At 34.3% G+C, this 16373-nt stretch overlaps 1 pseudogene; it reads left to right on the top strand.

Moving 5' to 3' along the window:
* The first annotated feature begins 2987 nt into the window (after positions 1-2987).
* LOC113183753 (uncharacterized) lies at positions 2988-3644 on the top strand (annotated as a pseudogene).
* The last annotated feature ends 12729 nt before the right edge of the window (positions 3645-16373 follow it).

Raw genomic sequence — 16373 nt, 5'->3', positions numbered from 1 at the left:
TTTCTTTCCTTGTCTTTTCATACTGCACGCGCTTCTTTCTGCTTGGTGCAACTGTTGTGTTTTTGAAATTTACTAGCCTGAAATCACCTCTTCCGTAACTGAATGAGCTGTGATCAGTAGAACATGGGGATGATTACATCATCTCTTTGAAATGGCGGCTGCTGTCCTCCTCTGTGGTCCGACCAGTGTCTGGAACCAAACTGGACCGCTTCTCTCCTCTGTCTCAAAGCTGAAACTCAGCCCTAAGCGCTGCCAAAGTCCTAGCGCCAAACCGCTAGAGGCCGTTCACAGACTCAGGCCTGCGGGGCCCAGTCCAGCCGCCTCCGTGGCTGGCGGGATTGTGACCCTGCTCCGCGTTGCTCCAGACCGGCTGGAGGGGGGTGGGGTGGTAGGAGTGTGGGTCCTAGCTCTGAACCGCCTGAGGCCGATCCCAGACTCAGCCCTGCAGGGCCCAGATCAGCCGCCGCCATGACCGGCGGGATTGTGTCCCTGATCCGCGTTGCCGAGATTCAGTCGCCTGGGACAAACTGACCCCTCACACAGACTTACTAGTTATCGGCAGGTCTCCTTCCCGTGGAATATTGTTAGAAGATCTTCAGCAGGTCCCATGCAAGTGTATTTATGTGTCTCTCTGATCCTGTTACTGCGGAGGTATAGAAAATGCTGCTTGCTCGCCGGCCGCCATGTTGGATCTTTCTCGGTTCTTCATTTTTCAGTGCCAGAAACTTTCTGATTCAAAAATCACAAACACAGCAATTTTTTCTCTTTTATTCTTCTTCTTTTTTTAAATCTCATTGACTCTGTGAAAACATTAGCAAAATTCAAATAAATAGCACTTTTGCATTCTGGAGAAGCTCGGAAAAGCTGACTGAATTCCATATTGAAACCTCAAACTGGCCACTGAACTAGAGCTTTAACAAACACAGTAGAAGATAAGTGGTAAAATTTAATAAACATACATTTTTTAGCAGCTTCTATGGAAATACCAGAGTTAAAAAATAAATAATACATATGTAGTTTTGACTATTAGATTAAAATATTTATTGATACTTTCTAGGTATCGAAATACAAATTTAAAATATCCTTTTGATTGTTAAGAACATATTGAAGAATAAGATATCAAATATGCTTCTGTTTATATATTAGTAAGTTCTGGAACAAAAGTTTTATTCTCACTAATAAAGTAACATTAAAAAATATGACTTAAAAGTTACCTAATGCAGTTTTGAGAGACACAGATATACATATGAATAAAACTTCTAGAAAAATAAATGTGGCTTGATGGGATGTGTCTTAGAGTGTAACTCAGTGGTACAGCACTTGCTTAATAAGGCATTCATGAGTTTTTGGGTTTGATCTCCAGCAGTATAAAACAAACAAAACAAATGAAGAAAAACTTTTTTTTTGAGAATTAGAGAACATATGATCATAATTTTGTACATAGGAAAGTGAGTATAACTAGGGTAAGGTCCTAACTAGACAGACAGCTACATGCAGGTGGAATGTTGTTTGATTATTATGTTCTCTAATTTTAGTAACTCACTTTTGACTTATTAAATATGACCAACTCAATGAATATTCCTCAAAGTTGCCACTATGTGATGCCTTAAAATGTTTATTTAGAGCATTAAGTCAAAATCAAAAAGTCTCTAATTTAGAAATCATACACACCTATTTGAAAAAATTTTGTTGAACAAACATACAACTAACGAATATAATAAATACATGAGAAAAATATGAGGCAGTCAAAAGTCAAGGATGCAAGAGCAATATAAAAAACATTCCCAGGCAAAAATAAAATGTGGGTGGTCTGTATTTGGAAGATCCAAATTACAGAGTGATATTGCATTAGACATAATGGAAAAAGCAAAAGTAGTGGTAGGAAATTTGCCTAAATGAGCATTGACATTGAGCCTTAACTATTCAACAACAGGATCAGGTTTCAAAAGAAGACTCCAGATCATAGGAAGACAAAGCCAGACTTGAAGGGAGTTGAACAAATTTAGGTGAGTACTTTAACTCAGAAGGGTAAATCATTAATCTACTTATGGTAGCTAGCCTCTAATGTGAAATTCATATGAATTATAGAACTAAATGGGGATTTAGTGCTTCTCAGGATTCTTAGGAACAATCTTACATATGATGCATGTGTAAACCATTTTGTGAAGATAAGTTGGACAAATATTTGGGAGTTAAATTCTAAGGGAATAGAGTCATTAAGTGTGCAACAAAATGGGAATTTTCTACTACCAACATATGGCAGGTTATAGGGCAGGTTTTTAGTAGATGATTGAAATATTTGGTACTGCTTATACACAATTGAAACAACTATTATTTCCAATGGGAAAATTTGAGTATTATTTGATGCAAGTATACTTTAAGCCATGTTAAATCAATTCTACAGAACAATAGTGTATGTATTTTTAAAATACATTTGAATATATTATTTAATATAGGGTAATTTAAATTAAAAGATGGAATGACGTAGCTATTATAAATCTCTCATTTTGGTAGGCAACTTCCACTAATTTCTAAAGCTCAGATTTCAGATAACCATTTACCTTATACTCTTCTACTTCGTATTTTTACATTACACATGTCAAAAATAATCACTCAAATAGTTCTCATCATATGATTTTTATTTACAAATCTGAGAATGACAAAGCAGAAACAATATCATTTTAATATTTTAGAATTCGAAAGTGTTACTGTGTCACAGTTAAAATTTATTTCAGTGTCCATAAAGATAATTATGATTTAATCATACTGAACAAATAGTTGTTTTAAATACAATTTCCACCCAGAAAAGTTTGGAAGTTATCTTTTAAAGCATGTAGGATTGAAGATGTTAAATGCCTTTAACTTCTAAGCATTTTTAGTATGTCTAAAAATCTATATGGATTATACAATTTATAATTTAACAATATAAAAAATTGGCTGCCAAGCTGAGTGGAGGAGGTAGAAGGCAAATATCAAGAAGTGACAAGATGGCAGGGATGACCACGGTAGAGAAGGTGAGGCACAAGATCCAGGTTCTGCAGCAGCAAGCTGAGGATGCTGAGGAGATGGAGAAAGGCTGGCCAGGAAAAGGCTGAGGCTGAGGTAACCTCCTTGAACTGGAGGAAGAGGAGCTGGACCTTGCCCAAGAGTGCCTAGCTACTGCCCCAAAGTGAGAGAGGTATGAAAGTTATTGAAAATCGGGCCCTGAAAGATGAAGTAAAGATGGAACCCAGGAAATTCAACTCTAAGAACTTAATAAGCACATTGCAGATGAAGTGGATAGGAAGTATGAAGAGGGGGCTCGTAAGTTAATGATTATTGAAGAAGATTTGGAATGGCAGAAGAACCAGGTGAGCTTGCAGAGTCTCCTTTCCAACAGGTGGATGAGCAGATCAGAATGATGGGTCTGAGGGCTACTGAAAAAATGTATTCTTAAAAACCAAGACTGACATGAGGAAGAAATGAAGATTCTTACTGATAAGCTCAAGGAGGCAGAAAATACTGCTGAGTTTGCTGAGAGTTCTGTTGCCCAAGTAGAAAAGAGAATTGATGATTTGAAAGACAAACTGAAATTCACAAAAGATTAGCAAGTTTGTACAGAAATGATGCTGAACCAGAGTCTGCTTGAACTCAATAAGATGTAGACCTCCCCAGGCCTGGCCTGAGGCTGCTTCTCCTTCACATGCTTTGCCTGTGGGGCCAGCCAGCCCAAAGCTGACCTTCAACTGGAAGGCTGCTTTCTCCTTGACATCCCCTGTACTCCCACACCCTTGTCTTTTTCCCCAAACTGTCTTTGCCTCTTCCCATAAATGCCAGCTGGGCTACAGGCTGAGCACCTTTGGAAGTAACATTTAAGGGAATGTGAGCACAACATGAAGTGTCTTTAAATCAAATTCTGATGTGCATATTTTGTAATTACTTTATGTTTTTAGAGTAACCATTTGTAAACAATCCAAATAATTCCACAGCTCTAAGGAGCAATCTAATTCCGTTCTCACTTTTAGAAGGTAACTTCCCAGTCTAATTCATATTGCCTTCTCCACAGAGAAGGAAAACAGGAATAGGGCTACCCTACTGAGAGAAAAACAAAGCGAAGAGAAATATTGCACTATCTAATTCCTCTGTACAAAGTACCAGCCAAACCAGAAAGGTGATTCCAAGAGGAGTTTGCCAAAAAATAAAACCAGGCTATTCTGCTATTCAAGATTTTTTTTTTAGTATCTTTAGATAACTTTATTCTTTTTATTCTTTTTCATTGTGACCAAATTAAGATGATCATACTTCTGTGACATTTTTGTTTTTGTGGTGCTGTGGATTAAATCCAGGACCTTTTTCAGGTTGGGCAAGTGCTCTCCTTGTGATATTTGTGCATAGGGCACCTGGGCATTCAGCAGGAACCAGTGTTTATTTTTGTGCCAGCATAGGCTCTGTGGAGTTTCATCCTGAAAGCTGAGCACTTAACTCTTTGTCTCCCATAAAAGATAATAAACACACAGTTTGATTGGATATTCTTCTACTATGGAGTTGCAAAAGCGTCACCCATAACTGAGTTACAACACAGTCAGGAGAGATTTACCATTGTGTTGGTATGCATGCTAAGTGTGTCCTGTGACGCGTTGCCTTTTCTTTGTTCTGGGAGAGCCTCTAACATTCTACCACTAAGCCATAGCCTCAGTCTGAGACCAAATTTTTCTCCCTTCTCTATCCACTTCCCCACTGCTCACAGAATAGATTGTGGGCCCCTTAACCTTGAGGTGACCTCTCCTGCCTTCTTGCAAAAAAGATATTTTTGCCACTGACTTAGCAATAAAACTGGTGTTTTGCCACTGCAGGCCTGGGGAGTCTACTGATCTCATTCATCATCACATCAGGTTTCTATGAAGCTGCTATCTCTAGAAGTGCCATCTCATTGTGCTTTGTATCAGTCAGTGCTAGAGAAAGCTTATGTACAAAACTCTTTAAATTTTATGTTGTTTGGAAACTTTGCTTCTTTGGGACTCAGGTACCTGGCTACCCTATATGTCTTTGAGAGTCCTACAGTCTGGGCTGGCAGTATGCTCATCTTTCAAAGTTTCTTTCCCAACCCCAGTCTCCACTTTTAGGTGAGCTTTCTGTGAAGTCTATTAAGTCTACATCCTGCAATTTATTGGCTTAAAATATACTTTCCTTTTTTGTGGTTTCTTTGGGGCCAATTGGGAGAATAAAAAAACAATAGTGCAACTATTTTGAAACTGAATATTGACAAGTATCTTTTTGAAATAAAAACCATTCCCTCAAAAAAAGAAAAGAAAAAAAATTCTGTAGAATAAAAGATAAACATGTAAATGGAAAGAGCTGCTTTTTAGGTTGTAGCAATGTATAATAATTTATAAAACATACACAATTTTACTTTTTTCCTCTCTCCCTCCAAGTTGATGTATGTTTTCTAATTAGTTGATTTTATAAATAATGAGAGAAATTTAAGAATAATTTTTTACATTATTCTTTTTAATTCCTGCTATTATAAAATATGAGACAATTAAAAGAATGTAAAAATATGCCATTAAAACTAAAATAAAACAAAAAAAATGTTATGAAGAAAATATTTATTATAAATGATTATATTATATACAAAAATAAGTGTATTGCTTAAAGTTTCCTTTTTTATATTTAAAATGTGTTGACTAAATAGCATCTATAATAAGAGGAAATCTCTGTGCATGGTCAAAGTTTCCTATTATCTTTCTCATATATAATTAATGTACACAAATTGATGAATTTAGATCCATGCAAATACCTAGACACTTTCACCAAAATCCAGACAGTAAACCTATCCAGCACTTTCAATAGTTGCCTTGTGTAATTTTTTTTCATATATCATAAGAATTCTTAACATAGTATTTATTCTTTATCCAATTTAAATTCCAAAGATCTGCTTTGTAATGTAGTGGCTGTTCTTAGCAAAAAGGTATTTTTTTAATTGGATTAAAATCCAAAAAAGGAAATTAAGCCATATGTGTTGGTGTCAATTTGTATAATTATTTCAGAAGAGAATAATCCACTACTGTAAGCAGTTTTAGTAAGTAAAACCAGATTTTCCACCATATTAATTCCAGTATGGTTACACATACTTTCAAAACCTTTTACATCTAAAGAACTTTTTATGTCATAAAGATACTGGAATTAAATATTTTGATGCTGCCTGGTTATTTATTCATTAATTCTATATATAGGGGTAGAAATTTATAATGTTTAAATATGTCAGCATTGATTTGCTTGTAATGGCCCTTGATTTTGTTATTTAGCTAAAAAACCCAAAAGTACATTAATTTCTTTTGAGCTTATGCACACTTTGTTTCTCATACTTGTAGTTGGAATATCAACTTTCAAGGTTATTAAAATCCATGGTTATTAAAATATTATGGTTATTAAAATTCACATTTAATATTTATTATTTACCTCTCAAACCAAATGGATTTTCAATTTCCAAAATTATCTTTATGTCTAGAGATATCTGTTCTCTTCTCTGTGAATGATAGGATATTGGAATAAGATTTAGGAGATCTGAACTAGAGCCTTAATATATCACTTATTTTTGAAATATTTCAGATTTTCACCAATGAATAAATCTTATAAATCAAGATCCTTTCTAACACTGAGTCTAGGGCATATCCAGGAATATTCTCAAGAGGTATTTTGTTGTTTGTTTGTGGTCCCCTATCACATATATTTTGATGCTGTTTGGTAATTTTAGTCGATTAACCATGAAATAAATTATTTATTAATATGCATTTATGGAATTTAATTGACCTATGTTATGTTGAGTCTGTGTATAACATGTAATAAAGAAAGTTATATTCATACATATTTTTTTCAATTGAAATTGATTGAAAAGATTATAAAACACATTAGTTCTGTCTTTTCCCTCCATCTTTTTTGTTACCAATATTAATTTTACATATATTCCAATACTTTCTAAATTTATGTAACAACTGCTTCACTTTTTTACTCCAAACTCAAATATCTCCACTTGGAAATACATTTTTATTAACTCATATTAATTGTACATATTAAAAGGGGTAGTGTGATATTTGTACATGCTTTCAATGTACATTGATTGTATCCCGAGTCCTTCATCAACCATACAATCACTGCTTCATCCTTCTCTATTCTTCATTCAGAGCAATAATTTTTAGTTTCCACATATGAGAAAGAGCATGTGGTACTTGCCTCACTGAATGAAGCTGATTTAATTTAACATAGTGTTCTCTGATTCCATCCATTTTGCAGCAAATGACAGGATGTTGTTGTTCTTTATGGCTAGTGCTCCATTTTTGTATATATTAAGAACTCAAGTATTTAATAATAAATATAATTGAAAGCCTTGGAAATCAATTGAATCTAAACTGCATTTTTGCTTTTCTTATTAAACATACTTCATCTTGAAGCCTTCCCACATTCAGCATCCTTATTCTTTGTTTTTCTAGCAAAACAAAATGGTAAATTGCCTTTTAACTTCTTAATCATACATATAATATAAACACTTCTAGATATATCAGGGTCCTTGTTTAATATAAATAATCACATCATGCAATCTTGTTCGCTACTACCCAGACTATGCAGCTCCTGATTGGAATATTACGATATCCTCAGACCTGATTTTCTTTAACACCTCTGCTTCACTAGAATTTATTCTCAACACTGCAGACACAGTGTTCCTTTTGAAACCAAAATAAATTATTTTGTGACTCTTCATCTCATTCAGATTAAAAACTCATTTATTAATAGTGATTAAAAAGACCCATAATGATTTTCATTTTGGGAGTCTTGCATATAAAATATTTTCACATTAATTTTTACCTTTTATGTTACTAATATACCTGGATTTTATTTTTATACATATATATTTATTATATATATTTATATACTTTATATATAAAATATATATATGTATATATATTTAATTATATTTATTTTATATAATTCAGTAAATTACAGAACTAATTTATTTTGGTTTCAAAGAATTAGCCAATTTTCCCAAGATAATTTATTAAGTATCTAACTTTGTCTCACTGACTTACAAAAAACCTCTTGATATATTAGATATCTCTCTCTCTCTCTCTCTCTCTCTATATATATATATATATATATATAATGTACATATATATATTACCTGTGTTGTATTTTATTCATTTATTTGTCTCTTTTTGTTATTACAAGTTTAAGATGACTTCAGCTATGAAATACATAAGACCTGTTAACAGGTGCATTTTTTCTTTGTTCATTGTTGCCAGATTTTTCTATACACCTTCATATATATTTTAGAATGCATTCATTCAGTTCCTTCAAAAATGCTGTTTCATTTGGTTGGATATTAGCCTGAATTTAGAGATTAGAGTAGAAAGATTTTCAATAGTTTAGATCTTTTTTGTACAAGAACATAAGAAATTTGTCCAGTATATTGTAGTTTTTGTCTTTTTAAAAATTGATTTATTTATTTTAATTAGGTATATATGAAAGCAGAATGCATTTTGATTCACTGTACACAATTGCAGCACAAGTTGACATTTCTGTGTTTGTGCACAATGTAGTGTCACACCATATGTGCAGCCATACAGGAATCTAAGGTAATGATGCCCTCATTTCAGTATTTTTTTCTGCTCCCGTGCACCCTCCCTCTCCTCCTTCCCCTTTTTTTCTATGGCTCTCCCTTCCCACTAAAGGATCAGCATCAACTTCTCAGAGAAATCATTCGGCCTTTGTTTTTTGGGGACTGGCTTACTTCACATAGCTGGATATAACCAACTCCATCCATTTACATGTGAGAGCCATAGTTATATCCTCTTTTATTCTGAGTAATATTTCACTGTGTATATATAACACAGTTTCCCCATTCACAATAGCCTCAAAAAAAAAAAAATTGGAAATCAACTTAACAAAAGAGGTAGAAGACCTCTATAATGAAAACTACAGAACACCAAAGAAAGAAAATGAAGAACACCTTAGAAACGGAAAGATTTCCCATGCTCTTGGATGATTAATATTTGACAATATTGATTAATATTGTCAAAATGGTCATGCTATCTAAAGCAGTATACAGATTAAAAATGATTCCAATTAAAATCCCAACATCATTCCATATAGAAATAGAAAAAGCAATGATGAAATTCACATGAATTCATCAAAGAAGAGACCTAGAAAGCCAAAGCAATACTTAACAAGAAGAGTAAAGCATGAAGTATCACAATAATAAACCTTAAACTATGCAACAAAGCTATAGTAACACAAATAGCATGATATTGGCACCAAAACAGACAGATGGACCAATAGTACAGAATAGAAGACAGAGAGACAAACCTACATAAATAGAGTTATCTCATACTAGACAAAGGCACCAAAAACATACATTGGAGAAAAGATACCCTCTTCAACAAATGGTGCTGGGAGAACTGGAAATCCATATGCAGCAAAGTGAAAATAAACCCCTATCTCTCACCATGCACAAAACTCAACTCAGAGTGGATCAGGACCTAGGAATTAAACCAGAGAACCTGTGTATAATAGAAGAAAAAGTAGGCCCAAATCTTCATCATGTCAGATTAGACCCTGACTTCCTTAATGAGACTCCTAAAGCACAAGAAATAAAATCAAGAATTAATAAATGGGATGGACTCAAACTTCTGAAAAGCCTTCTTCTCATTAAAAGAAACAATCAATGATGTGAAGAGAGACCCTACATTTTGGAAACAAATTTTTGCCACACACATGTCAAATAGAACAGTCATTTCCAGATTATTTAAAGAACTCAAAAAACTCAACACCACAAAAACAAACAACCCAACCTATAAATGGGCTAAGGAGCTGCACAGATAGTTCTCAGAAGAAGATATGTTTCATCAACAAATATATGGAAAAATGTTCATCATCTCTAGCAATTAGAGAAACACAAATTAAAGCTACTCTAAGATTTCATCTCATGCCAGTCAGAATGGCAGTTATTAAGAATACAAAAAACAATAAATATTGTTGAGGATGTGAGGCAAAAGGTGCATTCACATTGCTGGTGGGACTGCAAATTGGTGCAGCCAATATAGAAAGTAGTATGGAGATTCCTTAGAAAACTTGGAATATATTATATTTTTAAAATGAAGTTTGGATAGGATAATTATAATGATCTTCTGAAAATTGCTATAAAGTGATTCCTATTTTTCTATTTTCTATAAAAACATTTATAAATTAGGCCTTTTTATTCCTTAAAGAAATTTCATGAATATCACATGGAAATTTAACTTTCTTTCTTTTTTCTGGCTTATCTGGGCTTTGGCTTTCTGACCCACCCACCAAACAAAATGCTTCATTAGCATAAACTCTAAACTGGTTCCATTTAAAAAATTCTCTCAAGAAATCTGTGTGAAACTAGAACTATATATTTCCTGATCATTTGGACATTGTTTTTAAAATAGTACTTCATCTTTACTCTGTGTAAAATACCTTCACAATTAATTTAATTATTAATTAATTTACTGATGAGGAGTTCTTCAGGCTTTTAATCCTGTGTGTGTGTGTGTGTGTGTGTGTGTGTGTGTGTGTGTGTGTATTGTGGGGCAGGTCACTCAGAAAACACACTAAGTCCCAGTTTAGTCCAAATTGAAGAGTCTTTATTCAGCCAGCCAGCAGGTGACTACTCTTGGAAGGTCCCATAATTGTCTCTAGAAAGAAGAGCTTGAGCCTGAACATTTTAGGATATTTAATGCCAAACACCACATCTGGGTTGATGTAGCTGCAAGCAAGTAGGTACAGAAGCTGAATTGTGCATTTATCGAGACAGTGCAATGCACACATGGGTATTTCCCAGGGGACTTTCCAGGTTGGCATAGCAGCAAGCAAGCAGTAGGGAAGGGGGTCAAAATCACCCTAGTTCAGTTCAAGTTGGAGAATGATTATTAACATCTAGACAATCAATCTCTGACAAGTTACATTGCACAAGACAAATAGAAAATAAAGATAACAATTTTACATTATATCAGAATTGCAATTTTGTGTTGCCAATTATGCCGTGCTAGGTAACTGTGGGAGGCCATCCTCACACGTGATTTGAGTTACCTCCCTGACTGGGTGAGAGGCACTTAGACACAGCTGTGTTAGAGCTTTCCCCACCCCTTCCCAGGTCCGAGGGCTTTTCCCTGCAGAGGCGTATCTGGCCACTGCCTCGAAGACAGTCGCCCTGACCTTGGGATGCTGCCCCCCTTAACCCTCATTGGATGAGATTTTCCCTGGAATTTTTTGTTCCCCAATAAAAGCCCGATCCCTGGCGTGTTCTCTCTCTATCTTGCTAGCTCTCTCTCGCTCTCTCTGGCTCTCTTGCTAGCCTCTTCAGTAAACCTTGCTACCGCATCATTAGGTGGCTGGAGACGGGAGCTAGGAGAAGCCATCCTGGAGCTGGTTTTAAAGGTAATGAGTCTTGTCTCTTTAATTTAAAACTCCCTAGCATTTACTCATGAATCTAACCTTCTTTCATGAAGCCAGAGCTGGTCGCATGGCAGAGGTAACTATTAATGGGTACAGAAGAAGGGCTTTCCCATGATAGAAACATTTCTTACAGGATATGACAGGATACGTACACTCAGGGTAAAATGGAGTCTGGTTGGTCATTGCCCATATAACCTGACCCACTATACACACACACTCACACACACACACATACATACACACACGTATATATGTATATATAAATTATCAACTAAATAAAAGTAATGAAAGTGTTCATCATCTAAAAACTTTCCTCTTTTAAAAATCTGTTGCTTTCACTCTTTGTACCACCTGTCATCCTCAGGAAACAATTCATTTGCACTTTTTCTTTTTTAAAATCCAAGGTCAGTTTCATAAGTGTTCAACATATGCAGTTAAATTTGAAACCAGGTTTACAGAAAACCCCCACTCTGCCTAATATTCTGCTGTTGTCATTGTGAAAGCATTGCTGTTTAAACAAGAAACACACTATTTTTTTTTTGTCATTGGGCCATACAAGTTATGCATCTGATTTTGTAGGGAATCATGGAGTATATGCCCTTTTTTATACACCATTATTCACTTAGCTTAATTTTTTGAAGATGTTTTCATGCTATTCCATGCACTAATAGTTTATTCACTTTGTTCTTGGTTAGTATTGCTTTGTGTGAGATAGCAGAAATTGTGTATTCATTTACTTAGTGGTAGACACTTGGGTCATGATGATATAAAAAAAGCTGCTATGAACATCAATGTGCAAGTATTTGTATTGTTAGTTTCATATATTTTAGATAAACACTTAGAGGCGAAATTCCTGGGTCATATGGTAGGTGTATGGTCAACTTGAAAAGAAACTCTCAAACTCTTTTTCAAAGTAGTTTTAGAATTTCTGTTTCCACCAGTAACTAATGAGAGTCATATTTCTTTGATATCCTTGCTAACATTTGCTATGATCTTTATGTCTTCTAACTGTGGAGAGGCACTTTCTTCACTTTTAGTTTCAGTTCCTTTCATGGGTCATAATTTTTATAGGACTCACGTAGTATATTCATGTGTATTTTTTTCCTATTCTGTCTTCTTTCATAGTGCATCTGTTCACATCTTTCCTCATTTTATTTTAACAGATGCTGTAGTTTGGCTCTAAAACATCCCTCAAAGTCACCTGTGTTATAGAGTTGATCCCAGCGTGGCACTCTTGGGAGATGGGGAAGACTTTAAAAGTGGCCCCATGAGAGAACTTCAGGCCCTTGAAGGAGACTGTGAGACTTTCGTCTTGTTTACGTCCTTGCCAGAAGGTGACTGGCTTTGCTCCACCTCATGTTCTCTGGTATGATGTGTTACCTCACAAGGGATCAGAAGCTTTGGGGCCAACTTATCACCTACTGAAACCTCCAAAACTTGAGTTCAAATAATTTTTTTCTTTAGAAGTTGGTTAACTCAGGCTTTTGTTATAATAATGGAAAGATAACTAACACAACTGAGTTTTTAAGATTCTTTGTATTGTAGATAAAAATTATTTTATCAAATATATCATTAGTATATGTTATCTAAGTAGGTTTCTTCTATTTTTGCTATATGAATGTGTTGTTTGACGAACAGAAATTGTTTCATGGATATATGTTTGTTTCAACTTAAAAACACCATTTCTCAATACTAGAACACAAAGAATTTTCTCTCCTGTTTTTTGGGGAAACTTACAATTTTATATTAAGTATGTACTGAAGTGTTTATTGTATGATATAGACAGAAATTTTTATTAAGATGAATTTTAGAATCAGTTAATCAGGTGATACAAATATGTCTCATGGGTTTGTGCTGCTATTGTAAAGAAAAACAAAAGGGAATTAGAGTGGTGGTACATATCTGCAATCCCAGCAACTTGGGAGGCTGAGGCAAGAGAATTTCAAGTTCAAGGCTAGCCACGGCTATTTAGCAAGATCCTGTCTCAAAATAAAAATGAATAAATTAAAAAAGGTCAGATTTCTAGCTCATTGGTATAGTATTCCCTGGGCTCAACTTGCAATAACACATGCATGTGGCATACACACACACACACACACACACACACACACACACACACACCCCTGGGAGCCCACTTCCCCTCAGTCTTTCTCAGTTTCTAGTCATAAACTTGTAGATTACTTATAACACCTAAAAAAAAAAAAAGAAGGAAAAAAGAAAAGGCAAATGCCATGTATGTCATTGTCAGATTGCATTACTCAGGGAAAAGTAACAGGAAAGAAAACTGCAAATGTTCGTTATGAATAAAAATATTTTCTCAGATATTTCCTTCCTTCCTTCCTTCTTTCCTTCCTTCCATTCTCTCTTTTCTTTCTTTTGGTACTAGAGATTGAACCAGGGGCGCTTTACCAGTTATTCGTATTTCCAGACCCCTTTATTATGTTTTTATTCTGAAACAAGTTCTTGCTAAGTTTCCCAGGCTTCCCTGAACTTGTAAGCTTTCTGCCTCAGCCTCCCGAGTCATTGGTGTTATAGATGCACAATTATTTTTAATTCATAGTTGAGTCCATGGACATAGAACTCATGTTATTTGGAGGTCTTACATTATTTTAATGGGCCTAATAATTATATTTTGTTCCCTCATATTGCAGTACAAAATGAGGCAAGATATTTCAGGATCACATCTTTTTTCATTTTGGGAGATCTCCTCTTTTGTAATGCATTCATACTTTTTGGACATGTTTAACTCATTTAAATAGAAAACCTTACCCTTATAACATGTGGTTTATTTATTTCCCAGGATTGTTGGCTTTATTGACACAGGTAAACTTCCTCCTCTAGAGCCATGATCTTTCATGATAATAAAAGAATTCTTGATTACTGGGCTTCTTGCAGTTACTAGCAATGGGGAGAAGCACACATGTACAGAGATTCACACAGCTATGGTGACATTTGCCTGAATACTCGGGTTCTCAATATAATGTACATTTGTTATAGCACTAATTCATTACACACAATGTATACATGGAGATACTTCCTAAATACTGCCATGACACCAATGGATTTAATGAATTTAAGAGTTTTAATCATATCTAAACTGAGAATTCTGGCCACAAGAATATAAGTGATCCTTCTTTTACTCAATTTCTTCATGCCTTCACTTTTGAGTGGAAACCTTATTTAATCACATGATATTTGAAAAGATAATTTTTTGTTCAAATAACACCTGTATGAAGAATTGTCAAATTTTGTATTTGTCAGAAAGGCTTTATCATTTTAAAATAATGACGAGTTGACAAAGCATTAAAAGCATTTTCTTGATTCTGTCCATATAACTTCCAAGCTTTGTGAAATTATAAAACTTAACTTATTCTTTTTCATGGCAAACTCCAGCTACTACATTCTAGGTATTTTATAACTATTTTACATCCATTTGCTGTAAAAATTATAATTTATTTTTCTTCTTATTTAAATAATTTCTTTATAATTTTCCTATAATTAAAAACTATTCTCCAATTATAAGCTTTCCTCTAGCACTTCATGTTTTTCAGTATCTCTGCTACACTTCTTCACATATAAATTCATTTTGCTTTTAGTATTTTTTATCCTACTATTTAGAGAAATTATCCATTATTTCAACTTTGCTTTATTCATGTGTTCTTTTTAGTTATACATGCAATAGAGTATATATAGATATATTTATTTTAACTTTTTAAATATTAGCATTAAGTATAATTTACTTCAGAAAAAAAGGTCAACACCATTAGATATCTAGCATCCACATGTTGCTACAGGCAGGACCAACTCTCATGAAATTATCTTGGTCTATTTAAAAATGTAGAGGTGATCTTGACTTTCATCCCTCCAGTTTAATGTTGGTGACAAAGTTGATATGTTCTAGAGCATGGTACAAAATAGTTTGATTACATTAAAGTCCATTCAAAATTGGTCAAATCATAAAAGAGTTTTCTGGACTGGCCATAGTTGAGGTATACATATAGGCTATAGGGAAAATGATTTTGACAGTATTTAAAGAAGGAAAAAAATACCTTTATGGCTCATAACACACAAAAATAATATAAATTTTCAACTAGAGAAGTAATAATCATCTTACATTTTTCCTCTCATTTTGCTTGTGACTATTATCATAATATCAAAACTTAGCTGCACACAGCGGTGTATGAATTCATGACAGTACCAGGTGATTGGAGGACATAGAGAGTGTGATGTTCTCAGTGTTCAAAAATAAATACTAATGGACTTTATATTAGAGATCAGTAGACATTTTATGACTTGTAACTGGTAAAACTGTCTAACACCTTCTTTTGTCCTCTATAGACAAGAAGTGTAATATGGAGGCAGGAAAAATTATATATAAATGAAGAAACAACCCTGCCAAGTTGTAATGTACTAGAATGTCTTGCTCTGTTTCTCATTCTTTATGCCCTTATTGGCCAGGCTACAGCAGGACACTCAACTGCAGTTAATGACTTTCATTACTACCTCTTATTTTCTAGGTTAATGACATATTGAAAGTGCTAATGGCATAAAATTTTCAAATAGCTCACACACTGTTCATGAAAGAGGCAGTATATTTTACTTTATAAGCATATAATTTTTTTTCCTAGTGGATTAACTGCAACATTTTGCTGCTTTGTAATTTCTCAATTTAATTGAGAGGAAAAAAGTAAAAAAAGTAAAATAAAAAAGCACAGAGTGTCAATGTGAGGTAGTGGTTATAAAAGGGTATTTTCATACTCTCCCCCAATGACTCCAAGACATGTTAGACAAGCTGGGAAAAGGAGTGTGGAAAATCATGGATTTCAGTTGGCTTCCGGTTTGTTCTTTTGAAATCTGTGATACATATCCTACATTATGAGGACCCACTTGGTATTATAAACAAAGAGCCAGAAAACATGTAAATT

The sequence above is a fragment of the Urocitellus parryii genome, chromosome 1 (genome assembly GCF_045843805.1).
Source record: "Urocitellus parryii isolate mUroPar1 chromosome 1, mUroPar1.hap1, whole genome shotgun sequence".
NCBI lineage: Eukaryota > Metazoa > Chordata > Mammalia > Rodentia > Sciuridae > Urocitellus > Urocitellus parryii.
The sequence above is the reverse complement of the archived record's forward strand: the minus strand, read 5'-3'. Positions and strand labels throughout refer to the sequence as shown.